Source organism: Coregonus clupeaformis, chromosome 20 (genome assembly GCF_020615455.1).
Source record: "Coregonus clupeaformis isolate EN_2021a chromosome 20, ASM2061545v1, whole genome shotgun sequence".
NCBI lineage: Eukaryota > Metazoa > Chordata > Actinopteri > Salmoniformes > Salmonidae > Coregonus > Coregonus clupeaformis.
Genome location: NC_059211.1, coordinates 29,915,360 through 29,928,486, shown reverse-complemented (window position 1 = coordinate 29,928,486; position 13,127 = coordinate 29,915,360).

Below are 13,127 nucleotides of genomic sequence, written 5' to 3'. Positions count from 1 at the left end.
TCTTCATAAATGATATCATAAATAGGATTGTTGGAGTTATGTCACACATGCAGCTAACAAAAATATATGGAAATGTCTGCTCTACTCATAATTACAACCAACTAATTGCAGCATTACCGCAAAAATCGAAGAGGCAAGTGGACTTTTAAGAAGGCACACCTGTTAATTGAAATGCATTCCAATAATTACCTCATGAAGCTGGTTGAGAGAATGCCAACAGTGTGCAATGCTGATTTGTTTAACAATTTTTTGGTTACTACATGATTCCATATGTGTTATTTCATAGTTTGATGTCTTCACTACTTTTCTACAATGTAGAAAATAGTAAAAAAGAAAGAAAGATTATTGAATGAGTAGGTGTGTCCAAACTTTTGACTGGTACTGTGTATATATTGCTGCAAAGAAACCACTTCTAAAGAACACCAATAAGAAGAAGAGACTTGCTTGGGCCAAGAAACACGAGCAATGGACATTAGACCAGTGGAAATGTGTCCTTTGGTCTGCAGTCCAAATTTGAGATTTTTGGTTCCAACCGCCGTGGCGTTGTGAGACACGATGTGGGTGAACGGATGATCTCCACATGTGTATTTCCCAACGTAAAGCATGGAGGATGAGGTGTTATTGTGTGGGGGTGCTTTGCTGGTGACAATGTCTGTGATTTATTAATTAATTCAAGGCACACTTAACAAGCATGGCTACCACAGCATTCTGATACGCCATCCCATATGGTTTGGGCTTAGTGGGACTATCATTTGTTTTTCAACAGGACAATGACCCAACACACTTCCAGGCTGTGTAATGGCTATTTTATCAAGAAGGAGAGTGATCAGTTCCCGAGGGAGATTGTAGAAAGGCGCAAAGTTCTGTATCCAATCTTCAAGGAAAACAGATTAAAAGGGAAACGTGTTGCACTAGTGGTGGATAAATTATATATTGACAACCAAATGTTCAGAGACACAAAGACTACTAGATGGCTATTCTAAAAGTTGTAATAGAGGAGTCAAATATTGGAGCACCTGATACTAGCAATGATAGGGATAGAAATATTAAATAACATTTATAGTAAGTATAGTATTTTATAAAAGGATAAAACGATATAACAAGCAGAATAATACATCTTTAAATACAAATAATTAGAACATGGCTTTTTTGGCGGGAGGTTGTTGTTTTGGCGGATGGTTGTTGTGGTTGGTCCTGTGTTCTCTCTGGCGTCCTTTCCCCTTGCGGCAGATGTGGATGCGGGTGCGTTTGCACGCTCGGCCCATTTCTTCCGCAGTTAACCATGTGGTGTGCATTTTAGTGTTTGAAAAGGTGCGGCGTTAAGTGAGTGAGAGGGGAAATGGTTGCATATCCCAGAGCCGACCGGGGGTCTATGAGCAGGGGTAGTGAGAGAGAGCTTTCAATTTTGTGTAGATGAGGGATATACATTTTTAAATATAGTATACATCTAATCTAATTTTTCATTGTCCTATCATGATGGAAAGATCCCTAACCCTATAACCTGGACACCCACCTGAGCGACCCTTACACCAAAGAGAAGTTCCCATCTCTTTTATGGACCTGCTGTGAATATGCAGCCTAAACAGAGAAATAAATGCGGTCAGAGACCTACTTGAGCAGCACCGCCCCCTCAAGATTCTGAACCTGCCTGGCAGGGTTGGTCCTACAAAGCCAGAGGCCCCTGATGGGAGAGCATAATATACAAGGAAATTCTCAAAGCTGCTAATGAGAACCTTGACGACCTTTTACCTAGCCGGTGGGGATTCCGGTGGGGTACCCCCACCCAGGTAGTGGCAGTGCTGGCAACACTGGCTGCAGTAACCCATGGGGAGGGGGTCACACTCGGACAATCAGAGAGGGGGTTTATCATTGTGGCCCAGGTGGCACAAAATAATCAAAGGTCTGACCGCATGGAGATGCTTTGGAAAATGGTTACAACAGGGGATCAGAGTGTTTGTGTCTCAGGTGAAGAGGGTGGATCTGATCTCCATCACCTAGGACTTGACATAGATTAAGTAATCAAATCTCACATTGTTATCAATTTCTGCTCAATCTGCATGCTTTCTCAATCAGCTTTAACTGTATGTGCACTCGTAAATCAAGTTATTTCTCGAGTTGGGCTCTGGGATATAACAGCCGTTGAGTATCTGATTTTATGGTGGATTGTGGAGGAGGAGGGTTGAGTGTGTTGGAGTATGTGAGGATGTGCGTGTGTGCTTGTCTGGCATCTGTTGTGGGGGGGTGGGGATGTTGGGGGGAGGGTATGGGATGGACCACGGGAATTATTTGCTAGGATAATAATTGCTTGTCAATGAATTAAATGTAATACAATGGCAATCCGGGTTATATGTTAGAATCCTACGCGTGAACTGCCGACATTATTACGCATATTAATTGATAATGATGGAAAATAGGATATGCATAATTTTTTTTAAATAGTTATATATATATATATATATATATATATATATATATATATATATATATATAGAGGTGAAAGCATTGGAAATGCTTTTGGCGGTTAATCTGCTTCTGTTTTGTGGGTGGCACTGTGTGCTGTTTTCGATGGATGGGTCCTGGCCTCTCGGGGCCTTAGGGATACGGAGGGACGTGGGTGGGATGCTGATCACTGGGATGACGGCTCAACTTGGGATGGGGAGGGGCTTCAGCGGGGGAATTAGTGGAGAACAATTGAAGGGTTACTCCATAGCAATGCAAATATCACGGTACAGCTATATGGACACTCAATCATTACGCAATTTTTTATTGGTAAATTTACAAACATATATAATGATAAATAGACTTGAAACTTGTATCTCATTATGGTGTATGGTGAAATAAGTATAGCCAGTTATAATTGTAATGGCTTAGCTGATAATAACAAAAGAAGAACAATATTTACATGGCTCAAAGAGAAGGAATATAATATCTATTGTATACAGGAATATACTTCTCCCATGGGCAAAGAAATTCAAAAGGGGTGATGATATTAATTAATAGTAATTTCGATCCGAATGTGCAAATTGTCCAAATAGATACGCAAGGTAGATGGATTATTTTAAATATGTTATTGGACCATAAACAGATATGGCTCATTAACCTTTACGGACCAAATAATGATGATCCACAATTCTTTGACAATATATATAATAAATTATCAAGCCTGCAAGCAACTCAAGACAATATTATTATGGTGGGGGATTATAATACTGTTTTAAATAGCTCAATGGACCGTAAAGGAAATCACACCACAAACAATCACCCACATGCTCTTAAGGAAATTGTGAATGTCATGGATACATTAGAACTAGTAGATATATGGAGGCTTAAATACACTGATCTAGTGAGATATACATGGCGGAGACTGAATCAAGCTAGTCGTCTTGACTTCTTTCTTATCTCATTCTCATTGGCACCAAAAGTAAAAAAAAAAAGTGTTGATAGGGGACAGAATGCGGTCGGACCATCATCTAATAGGCATATACATTACTCTTACTGAATTTCCACGTGGGCGAGGATATTGGAAATTTAATCAAAGCCTATTGGATGATAATTTATTTATAATTAGAACAAAGGAATTTATAACTTACTTTTTCCAACATAACATAGGTACAGCGAATCCCCTTATTGTATGGGACACCTTTAAATGTGCCTTTAGAGGCCATGCAATTCAGTACTCATCTCGAAAACAAAAGCAATTTAGGTCAAAATAGTTTATACTAAGAAAGGAAATGGAAAGTCTAACAGAACAGATAGATGGCAATAAAAACTGTAACATAGAGGCTCAGAATAAATTAGAGGAAAAACAAAAAGAAATGGAGAAACTTATTCAAGAAAGATCAAGTGTAATATATTATAAAAATAAAGCAAACTGGATGGAATATGGGGGAAAATGCACAAAATTATTTTTTAATCTTCAACATAGGAATGCTACCAAAAGAACTTAATGAAACTGGTTACAATTGACGGAGTCACCCATAATTCACCAAATGATATTTTGAAGGAAGAAACAAAGTACTTTAAGCATATGTTTTCTTTTCAGTCGCCTCCATCTCCTCTAACTGAAGCTAATTGTAGAGATTTTTTTTCTATTGATAATGACAAATTAACAGCCACACAGAAAGACTCATGTGAAGGTGAAATTACAGAGGACGAACTTCTGGATGCAATTAAAGACTTTAAGTCCGGGAAAACTCCAGGGTTGGATGGCATACCAGTCGAGGTATACCAAACCTTTTTTGATATACTAAGAGGACCGTTATTAGCATGTTTTAACCACTCCTATGTAAATGGTAGATTATCTGACACTCAAGAAGAAGGTCTGATCTCATTATTACTGAAACAGAATACAAGTGGAAAATATAAAGATCCAGTCCATTTACAAAATTGGAGGCCCCTTACACTTCAGTGTTGTGATGCAAAAATCCTAGCAAAATGTATAGCACATAGAATTAAAAAGGTATTGTCTGATATTATTCATTCTAATCAGACAGGTTTTTTACATGGAAGATACATTGGAGATAATATAAGGCAAGTATTGGAAACAATAGAACACTATGGAAATTATGGGAAACCAGGCCTGCTATTCATAGCAGACTTCGAAAAGGCATTTGATAAAGTTCGACTGGGGTTTATATATAAATGCCTGGAGCATTTCAATTTTGGAGAATCTCTTATAAAATGGGTCAAAATCATGTATAGTAACCCTAGGTGTAAAATAGTAAATAATGGCTATTTCTCCGAAAGTTTTAAACTGTCAAGAGGAGTGAAACAAGGTTGTCAACTATCGGCATATCTATTTATTGTGGCCATCGAGATGTTAGCTATTAAAATCAGATCCAATAATAATATCAGAGGATTAGAAATACAGGGCTTAAAAACAAAGGTGTCATTGTACGCTGATGATTCATGTTTTCTTTTAAATCCACAACTAGAATCCCTCCACAGCCTCATAGAGGATCTAGATACATTTTCTAACCTCTCTGGATTACAACCAAATTATGACAAATGTACTATATTACGTATTGGATCACTAAAAAATACAACTTTTACATTACCATGTAGTTTACCAATAAAATGGTCTGATGGTGATGTGGATATGCTCGGAATACATATCCCAAAGGAAATAAATGATCTCACTTCAATAAATTTTAATAGAAAGTTAGCAAAAATAGATAAGATCTTACTACCATGGAAAGGAAAATACCTGTCAATTTGTGGAAAAATCACCCTGATTAACTCTTTAGTATTATCCCAGTTTACCTATTTGCTTATGGTCTTGCCGACGCCTAGCGAACAGTTTTTTAAATTATATGAGAAAAAAATATTCAATTTGATTTGGAACGGCAAGCCAGACAAAATTAAAAGAGCATATTTATATAATGAATATGAATTCGGAGGACAGAAATTATTAAATATTAAAGCATTAGACCTATCACTAAAAGCTTCAGTCATACAAAAGTTATACTTAAATCCGAACTGGTTCTCAAGCAAATTAGTAAGATTGTCTCACCCAATGTTCAAGAAAGGCCTTTTCCCTTTATTCAGATTACAACCTCTCACTTTCAGTTATTTGAAAAGGAAATAATCTCCCAAATGTCACTATTTCTAAAACAAGCCATAGAAAGTTGGTTGCAATTTCAATTTAATCCTCCAGAAATGACAGAACAAATAATGCAACAAATATTGTGGTTAAATTCAAATATACTAATTGACAAAAAACCTTTATTTTTTGACAGAATGTTTAAAAAAGGTATAATCTTCGTAAATGATTTCATCGGTAGGACTGGTGGAGTTATGTCGCACATGCAGCTAACAAAAACATATGGAAATGTCTGCTCTACCCAAAATTACAACCACATAATTGCAGCCTTACCGCAAAAGTGGAAGAGGAAAGTGGAAGGGGGAGAAAGTAAGGAACTTGTCTGTTGGCCTTGCATTAAAGAACATAATTGGTTAAGGAAAACTGTGATAAATAAAAAAGTATATCAGTTTCACTTAAGGACCAAAGGATTGACAGCCGTCCCATATAGATTGCAAAATAGTTGGGAAGAGATCTTTGACCTACCGATCCCATGGCATAGTGTTTATGAACTGACATGCAAAACGACACCGGATTCAAAAATTAGAATCTTTCAATTTAAATTATTATATAAAATTCTTGCTACCAATAGAAGGTTATTTATATGGGGGATACAATCTTCCCAGCTCTGCAGATTTTGCTGTGAAGAGACATAATCATTAGATCATTTGTTTTGGTTCTGTCCATTTGTAGCTTGTTTTTGGACACAGGTCCAGGAATGGCTAAAGGATTGCAATATTTAGCTGGAACTAACCTTGCAGATAGCATTACTGTGTGATCTGAAAAGTCATAGTCAATCAATCAATAATATAATAATACTTTTAGCAATTTTTTTTATTTTTAATTCACAATCTGTAGAAGCAATGAGAATAGAAAGGTTCAGAACTTTTGTAAAACATCACAGTACGGTTGAAATATATATGGCAAATAGAAATCCTATATGGATGGTGTTAAGAGATAGATGGGAGGTATTGAATAGAGTTGAAGGATGGGACTAATAACAAATAACAACAAATAATAACAAAGATATCTAATAATGTAAGCATACTGTGTCCATAATAAGTATATAGGTTGTATGTTGGGAGCTTTTTGGGAAAGAGCACAGTTAGAAAGATATGGCATATAGAAGCAAACCGGATGGACATCATGAAAATGATCGGAGAGGTTGAGAGTAGAAGAAGTTCAGGAGCAAAATAAATAAATATATATATATATATATATATATATATATATATATATATATATATATATAATATAATTATTGTAAAATTAACTCTGTCCATAAGGTGTAGATAGTAATTATAGACCGGAAGTAGAGGCCTGGGCATTGTTGTTCACTAATTTACTCCAAGTAGGGAAAGGATGGTGGGGTTGAAAAGTAATAAAGGGGAGTATATAAATATAAAAAATAAAAATAAAAAACATGGGGGATTGGAAGTGATGCAGACAATTACATTGATAGAAGATACAATCTATCTGCAATATTAAGCTGATCCATTCCCCCCCCCCCAAAAAAAAAAGAAAAAAAAAAAGAAGGAGAGTGATGGGGTGCTGCATCAGATGACCTGTCCTCTACAATCCCCCAACCTCAACCCAATTGAGATGGTTTGGGATGAGTCGGACCGCAGAGTGAAGGAAAAGCAGCCAACAGGTGCTCAGCATATGTGGGAACTCTTTCAATACTGTTGGAAAAGCATTCCAGGTGAAGCTGGTTGAGAGAATGCCAAGAGTGTGCAAAGCTGTCATCAAGGCAAAGGGTGGCTATTTGAAGAATCTCAAATATAAAATATATTTTGATTTGTTTAAAACTTTGGTTACTACATGATTCCACAAGTGTTATTTCATATTATTTTACAATGTAGGAAAATTGTGAAAAAAATAAGAGTAGGTGTGTCCAAACTTTTGACTGGTACTGTGTATATACAGTGGGGAGAACAAGTATTTGATACACTGCCGATTTTGCAGGTTTTCCTACTTAAAAAGCATGTAGAGGTATGTAGTTTTTATCATAGGTACACTTCAACTGTGAGTGACGGAATCTAAAACAAAAATCCAGAAAATCACATTGTATGATATTTAAGTAATTAATTTGCATTTTATTGCACGACATAAGTATTTGATACATCAGAAAAGCAGAACTTAATATTTGGTACAGAAACCTTTGTTTGCAATTACAGAGATCATACGTTTCCTGTAGGTCTTGACCAGGTTTGCACACACTGCAGCAGGGATTTTGGCCCACTCCACCATACAGACCTTCTCCAGATCCTTCAGGTTTCGGGGCTGTCGCTGGGCAATACGGACTTTCAGTTCCCTCCAAAGATTTTCTGGAAGACCCAGCCACGACCCATCTTCAATGTTCTTACTGAGGGAAGGAGGTTGTTGGCCAAGATCTCGCGATACATGGCCCCATCCATCCTCCCCTCAATACGGTGCAGTTGTCCTGTCCCCTTTGCAGAAAAGCATCCCCAAAGAATGATGTTTCCACCTCCATGCGTCATGGTTGGGATGGTGTTCTTGAGGTTGTACTCATCCTTCTTCTTCCTCCAAACACGGCGAGTGGAGTTTAGACCAAAAAGCTCTATTTTTGTCTCATCAGACCACATGACCTTCTCCCATTCCTCCTCTGGATCATCCAGATGGTCATTGGCAAACTTCAGACGGGCCTGGACATGCGCTGGCTTGAGCAGGGGGACCTTGCGTGCGCTGCAGGATTGTAATCCATGACGGCGTAGTGTGTTACTACTGGTTTTCTTTGAGACTGTGGTCCCAGCTCTCTTCAGGTCATTGACCAGGTCCTGCCGTGTAGTTCTGGGCTGATCCCTCACCTTCCTCATGAGCATTGATGCCCCACGAGGTGAGATCTTGCATGTAGCCCCAGACCGAGGGTGATTGACCGTCATCTTGAACTTCTTCCATTTTCTAATAATTGCGCCAACAGTTGTTGCCTTCTCACCAAGCTGCTTGCCTATTGTCCTGTAGCCCATCCCAGCCTTGTGCAGGTCTACAATTTTATCCCTGATGTCCTTGCACAGCTCTCTGGTCTTGGCCATTGTGGAGAGGTTGGAGTCTGTTTGATTGAGTGTGTGGACAGGTGTCTTTTATACAGGTAATGAGTTCAAACAGGTGCAGTTAATACAGGTAATGAGTGGAAAACAGGGGGGCTTCTTAAAGAAAAACTAACAGGTCTGTGAGAGCCGGAATTCTTACTGGTTGGTAGGTGATCAAATACTTATGTCATGCAATAAACTGCAAATTAATTACTTAAAAATCATACAATGTGATTTTCTGGATTTTTGTTTTAGATTCCGTCTCTCACAGTTGAAGTGTACCTATGATAAAAATTACAGACCTTTACATGCTTTGTAAGTAGGAAACTGTATATACAGTGAGGGAAAAAAGTATTTGATCCCCTGCTGATTTTGTACTTTTGCCCACTGACAAAGTCATGATCAGTCTATAATTTTAATGGTAGGTTTATTTGAACAGTGAGAGACAGAATAACAACAAAAAAATCCAGAAAAACACATGTCAAAAATGTTATGAATTGATTTGCATTTTAATGAGGGAAATAAGTATTTGACCCCTCTGCAAAACATGACTTAGTACTTGGTGGCAAAACTCTTGTTGGCAATCACAGAGGTCAGATGTTTCTTGTAGTTGGCCACCAGGTTTGCACACATCTCAGGAGGGATTTTGTCCCACTCCTCTTTGCAGATCTTCTCCAAGTCATTAAGGTTTCGAGCCTGACCTTTGGCAACTCAAACCTTCAGCTCCCTCCACAGATTTTCTATGGGATTAAGGTCTGGAGACTAGCTAGGCCACTCCAGGACCTTAATGCGCTTCTTCTTGAGCCACTCCTTTGTTGCCTTGGCCGTGTGTTTTGGGTCATTGTCATGCTGGAATACCCATCCACGACCCATTTTCAATGCCCTGGCTGAGGGAAGGAGGTTCTCACCCAAGATTTGACGGTACATGGCCCCCGTCCATCGTCCTGTCCCCTTAGCAGAAAAACACCCCCAAACATAATGTTTCCACCTCCATGTTTGACGGTGGGGATGGTGTTCTTGGGGTCATAGGCACAATTCCTCCTCCTCCAAACACGGCGAGTTGAGTTGATGCCAAAGAGCTCGATTTTGGTCTCATCTGACCACAACACTTTCACCCAGTTCTCCCCTGAATCATTCAGATGTTCATTGGCAAACTTCAGCCGGCCCTGTATATGTGCTTTCTTGAGCAGGGGGACCTTGCTTTCTTGGTGACTATGGTCCCAGCTGCCTTGAGATCATTGACAAGATCCTCCCGTGTAGTTCTGGGCTGATTCCTCACCGTTCTCATGATCATTGCAACTCCATGAGGTGAGATCTTGCATGGAGCCCCAGGCTGAGGGAGATTGACAGTCTTTTGTGTTTCTTCCATTTGCGAATAATCACACCAACTGTTGTCACCTTCTCACCAAGCTGCTTGGCGATGGTCTTGTAGCCCATTCCAGCCTTGTGTATGTCTACAATCTTGTCCCTGACATCCTTGGAGAGCTCTTTGGTCTTGGCCATGGTGGAGAGTTTGGAATCTGATTGATTGATTGCTTCTGTGGACAGGTGTCTTTTATACAGGTAACAAACTGAGATTAGGGGCGCTCCCTTTAAGAGTGTGCTCCTAATCTCAGCTCGTTACCTGTATAAAAGACACCTGGGAGCCAGAAATCTTTCTGATTGAGAGGGGGTCAAATACTTATTTCCCTCATTAAAATGCAAATCAATTTATAACATTTTTTACATGCGTTTTTCTGGATTTTTTTGTTGTTATTCTGTCTCTCACTGTTCAAATAAACCTACCATTAAAATTATAGACTGATCATTTCTTTGTCAGTGGGCAAACGTACAAAATCAGCAGGGGATCAAATATGTTTTTTTCCCTCACTGTATATATTCCAAGGGCAGCTTTTTCTATCTTCGTAACATAGCAAAAAAATTATGCAGAAAAGCAAATCCATGCTTTTGTCACTTCCAGATTACACTACTGCAATGCTCTACTCTCCGTCTACCCGGATAAAGCACTAAATAAACTTCAGTTAGTGCTAAATATGGCTGCTAGAATCTTGACTAGAACCAAATAATTAGATCATATTACCCCAGTGCTAGCCTCTCTACACTGGCTTCCTGTAAAGGCAAGGGCTGATGTTAATGTTTTACTGCTAACCTACAAAGCATTACATGGACTTGCTCCTACCTACCTTTCTCTCCGATTTGGTCCTGCTGTACATTCCTACACATACACTATGGCCGCAAGACACAGGCTTCCTTATTGTCCCTAGAATTCCTAAGCAAACAGCTGAAGGCAGGGCTTTTTCCTATAGCTCTCCATTTTTATGGAATGGTCTGACTATCCATGTGAGAGACGCAGACTTGGCATCGACCTTTAAGTCTTTACTGAAGACTCATCTCTTCAGTTGGTCCTATGATTGAGTGTAGCCAGGCCCAGGGCTGCAAAGGTGAATGGCAAGGCACTGGAGTGACGAACCGCCCTTGCTGTCTCTGCCTGGCCGCTGGGATTCTCTGCCTCTGACCCTATTGCTGGGGCTGAGTCACTGGCTTACTAGTGCTCTCCCATGCCGTCCCTAGGAGGGGTGCGTCACGTCGTGCCAGGCTTTTTTTCGCTACACTCGACTTGAGTGGGTTGAGTCATTGACATGATCTTCCTGTCCGGTTTTGCGCCCCCTCGGGCTCTTGCGGTGGGGGAGATCTTTGTGGGCTATACTCAGCCTTGTCTCAGGGTAGTAAGATGGTGGTCTGTTGATATCCCTCTAGTGGTGTGGGGACTGTGCTTTGGCAAAATGGGTGGGGTTAAATCCTGCCTGGTTGGCCCTGTCCGGGGGTATCGTCGGACAGGGCCACAGTGCCCTGCCTCAGGACTACATGACCTGACAACTCTTGGCTGTCCCCGTCCCCAGTCCACCTGGTCATGCTGTTGATCCAGTTTCTGCTGTTTTGCCTGTGGCTATGTAACTCTGACCTGTTCACCGGACATGCTACCTTGTTGTGCTGCTGTTCCAGTTTCAACTGTTCTGCCTGCTTCTATGGGACTCTGACCTGTTCACCGGATGTGCTACCTTGTCCCAGACCTGCTGTTTTCGACCCTCTCTCTCCCTCTCCCTCTCTCTCTCCCTCCCTGCCTCTCTCTTTCCCTCTCTACCACACCTGCTGTCTCGACCTCTGAATGCTCGGCTATAAAAAGCCAACTGACATTTACTCCTGAGGTGCTGACCTGTTGCCCCCTCTAAAACCACTGTGATTATTATTTGACCCTGCTGTTCATCTATCAACGTTTGAACATCTTGAAGAACGATCCGGCCTTAATGGCCATGTACTCTTATAATCTCCACCCGTCACAGCCAGAAGAGGACTGGCCAGCCCGCAGAGCCTGGTTCCTCTCTAGGTTTCTTCCTAGGTTTCTGCCTTTCTAGGGAGTTTTTCCTAGCCACCGTGCTTCTACATCTGCATTGCTTGCTCTTTGGGGTTTTAGGTTGGGTTTCTGTATAAGCACTTTGTGACATCTGCTGATGTAGAAAGGGCTTTGTAAATAAATTTGACAGAAATTTGATAGATTTTTTACTCTACTTATAACCTAAATCCAATGACATGGTGACATTTTTTGTTGATTTCACGTTGAATTCACATTACAGTAGTTGACAACTCAATCAAAACTAGACGTTGAACTGACGTCTGTGCCCAGTGGGAGGGAGGCAGACATTTCAAATAGAAAGTGTCTAAATATAGCATCAAACTGAGTAGGAGAGGTGTAGGAGTGATCTTTGGAGTCTTTCAGTCTCACAAAAGGTCACACAAAAATAATATGCCTGGGATTGTGGTCAGAAAGAGATGCTGAAAAGGTGAGAGCTGCTGGGAGACAAAGATCCTGTCACAGAGGTGTTAAATCAATTCTTGCCCGGGAGATCGAGTTTTGTATGAAGTAAAACATGTTGTATGAAGAACAACCTACCACATGACAGACAGGAACTACCTGAATTGTTTAATCTTGTTTTTACGGTCACCCAAAGCTCACACTTACACACACACACACACACACACACACACACACACACACACACACACACACACACACACACACACACACAGGCATGCGCGCACACACAGACACAGACACACACACACAACCCCACCACCAGGAAACTAGTTATTGCTTGTTTACAGTGTGTCAGTGTGTGTATGACGGTTGTTGGTTATGATTGTCCAACCAACTGCTTCGCTCTTTCTCTCCTAGTCATAATCCCCATTCCCGGGCTGCTCTCAGGAGCTTTCAACATCATGATAGGCATACATTACAGGAAACCATTATGAATTACAAAGCCCTGCCTCACGCTATGGCCCCACATATCATCATATCAGCTGGAGTAGGATGATGGACATGCTCACATGCAAAGGTTACAAAGGTTTTGACTGTCAAACACTACTGTAGTTCTGCTACATTAGGATATGTTGTTGTTGGCTAGATACAGTGCCTTCATGTACTGCACATGTACTGCACT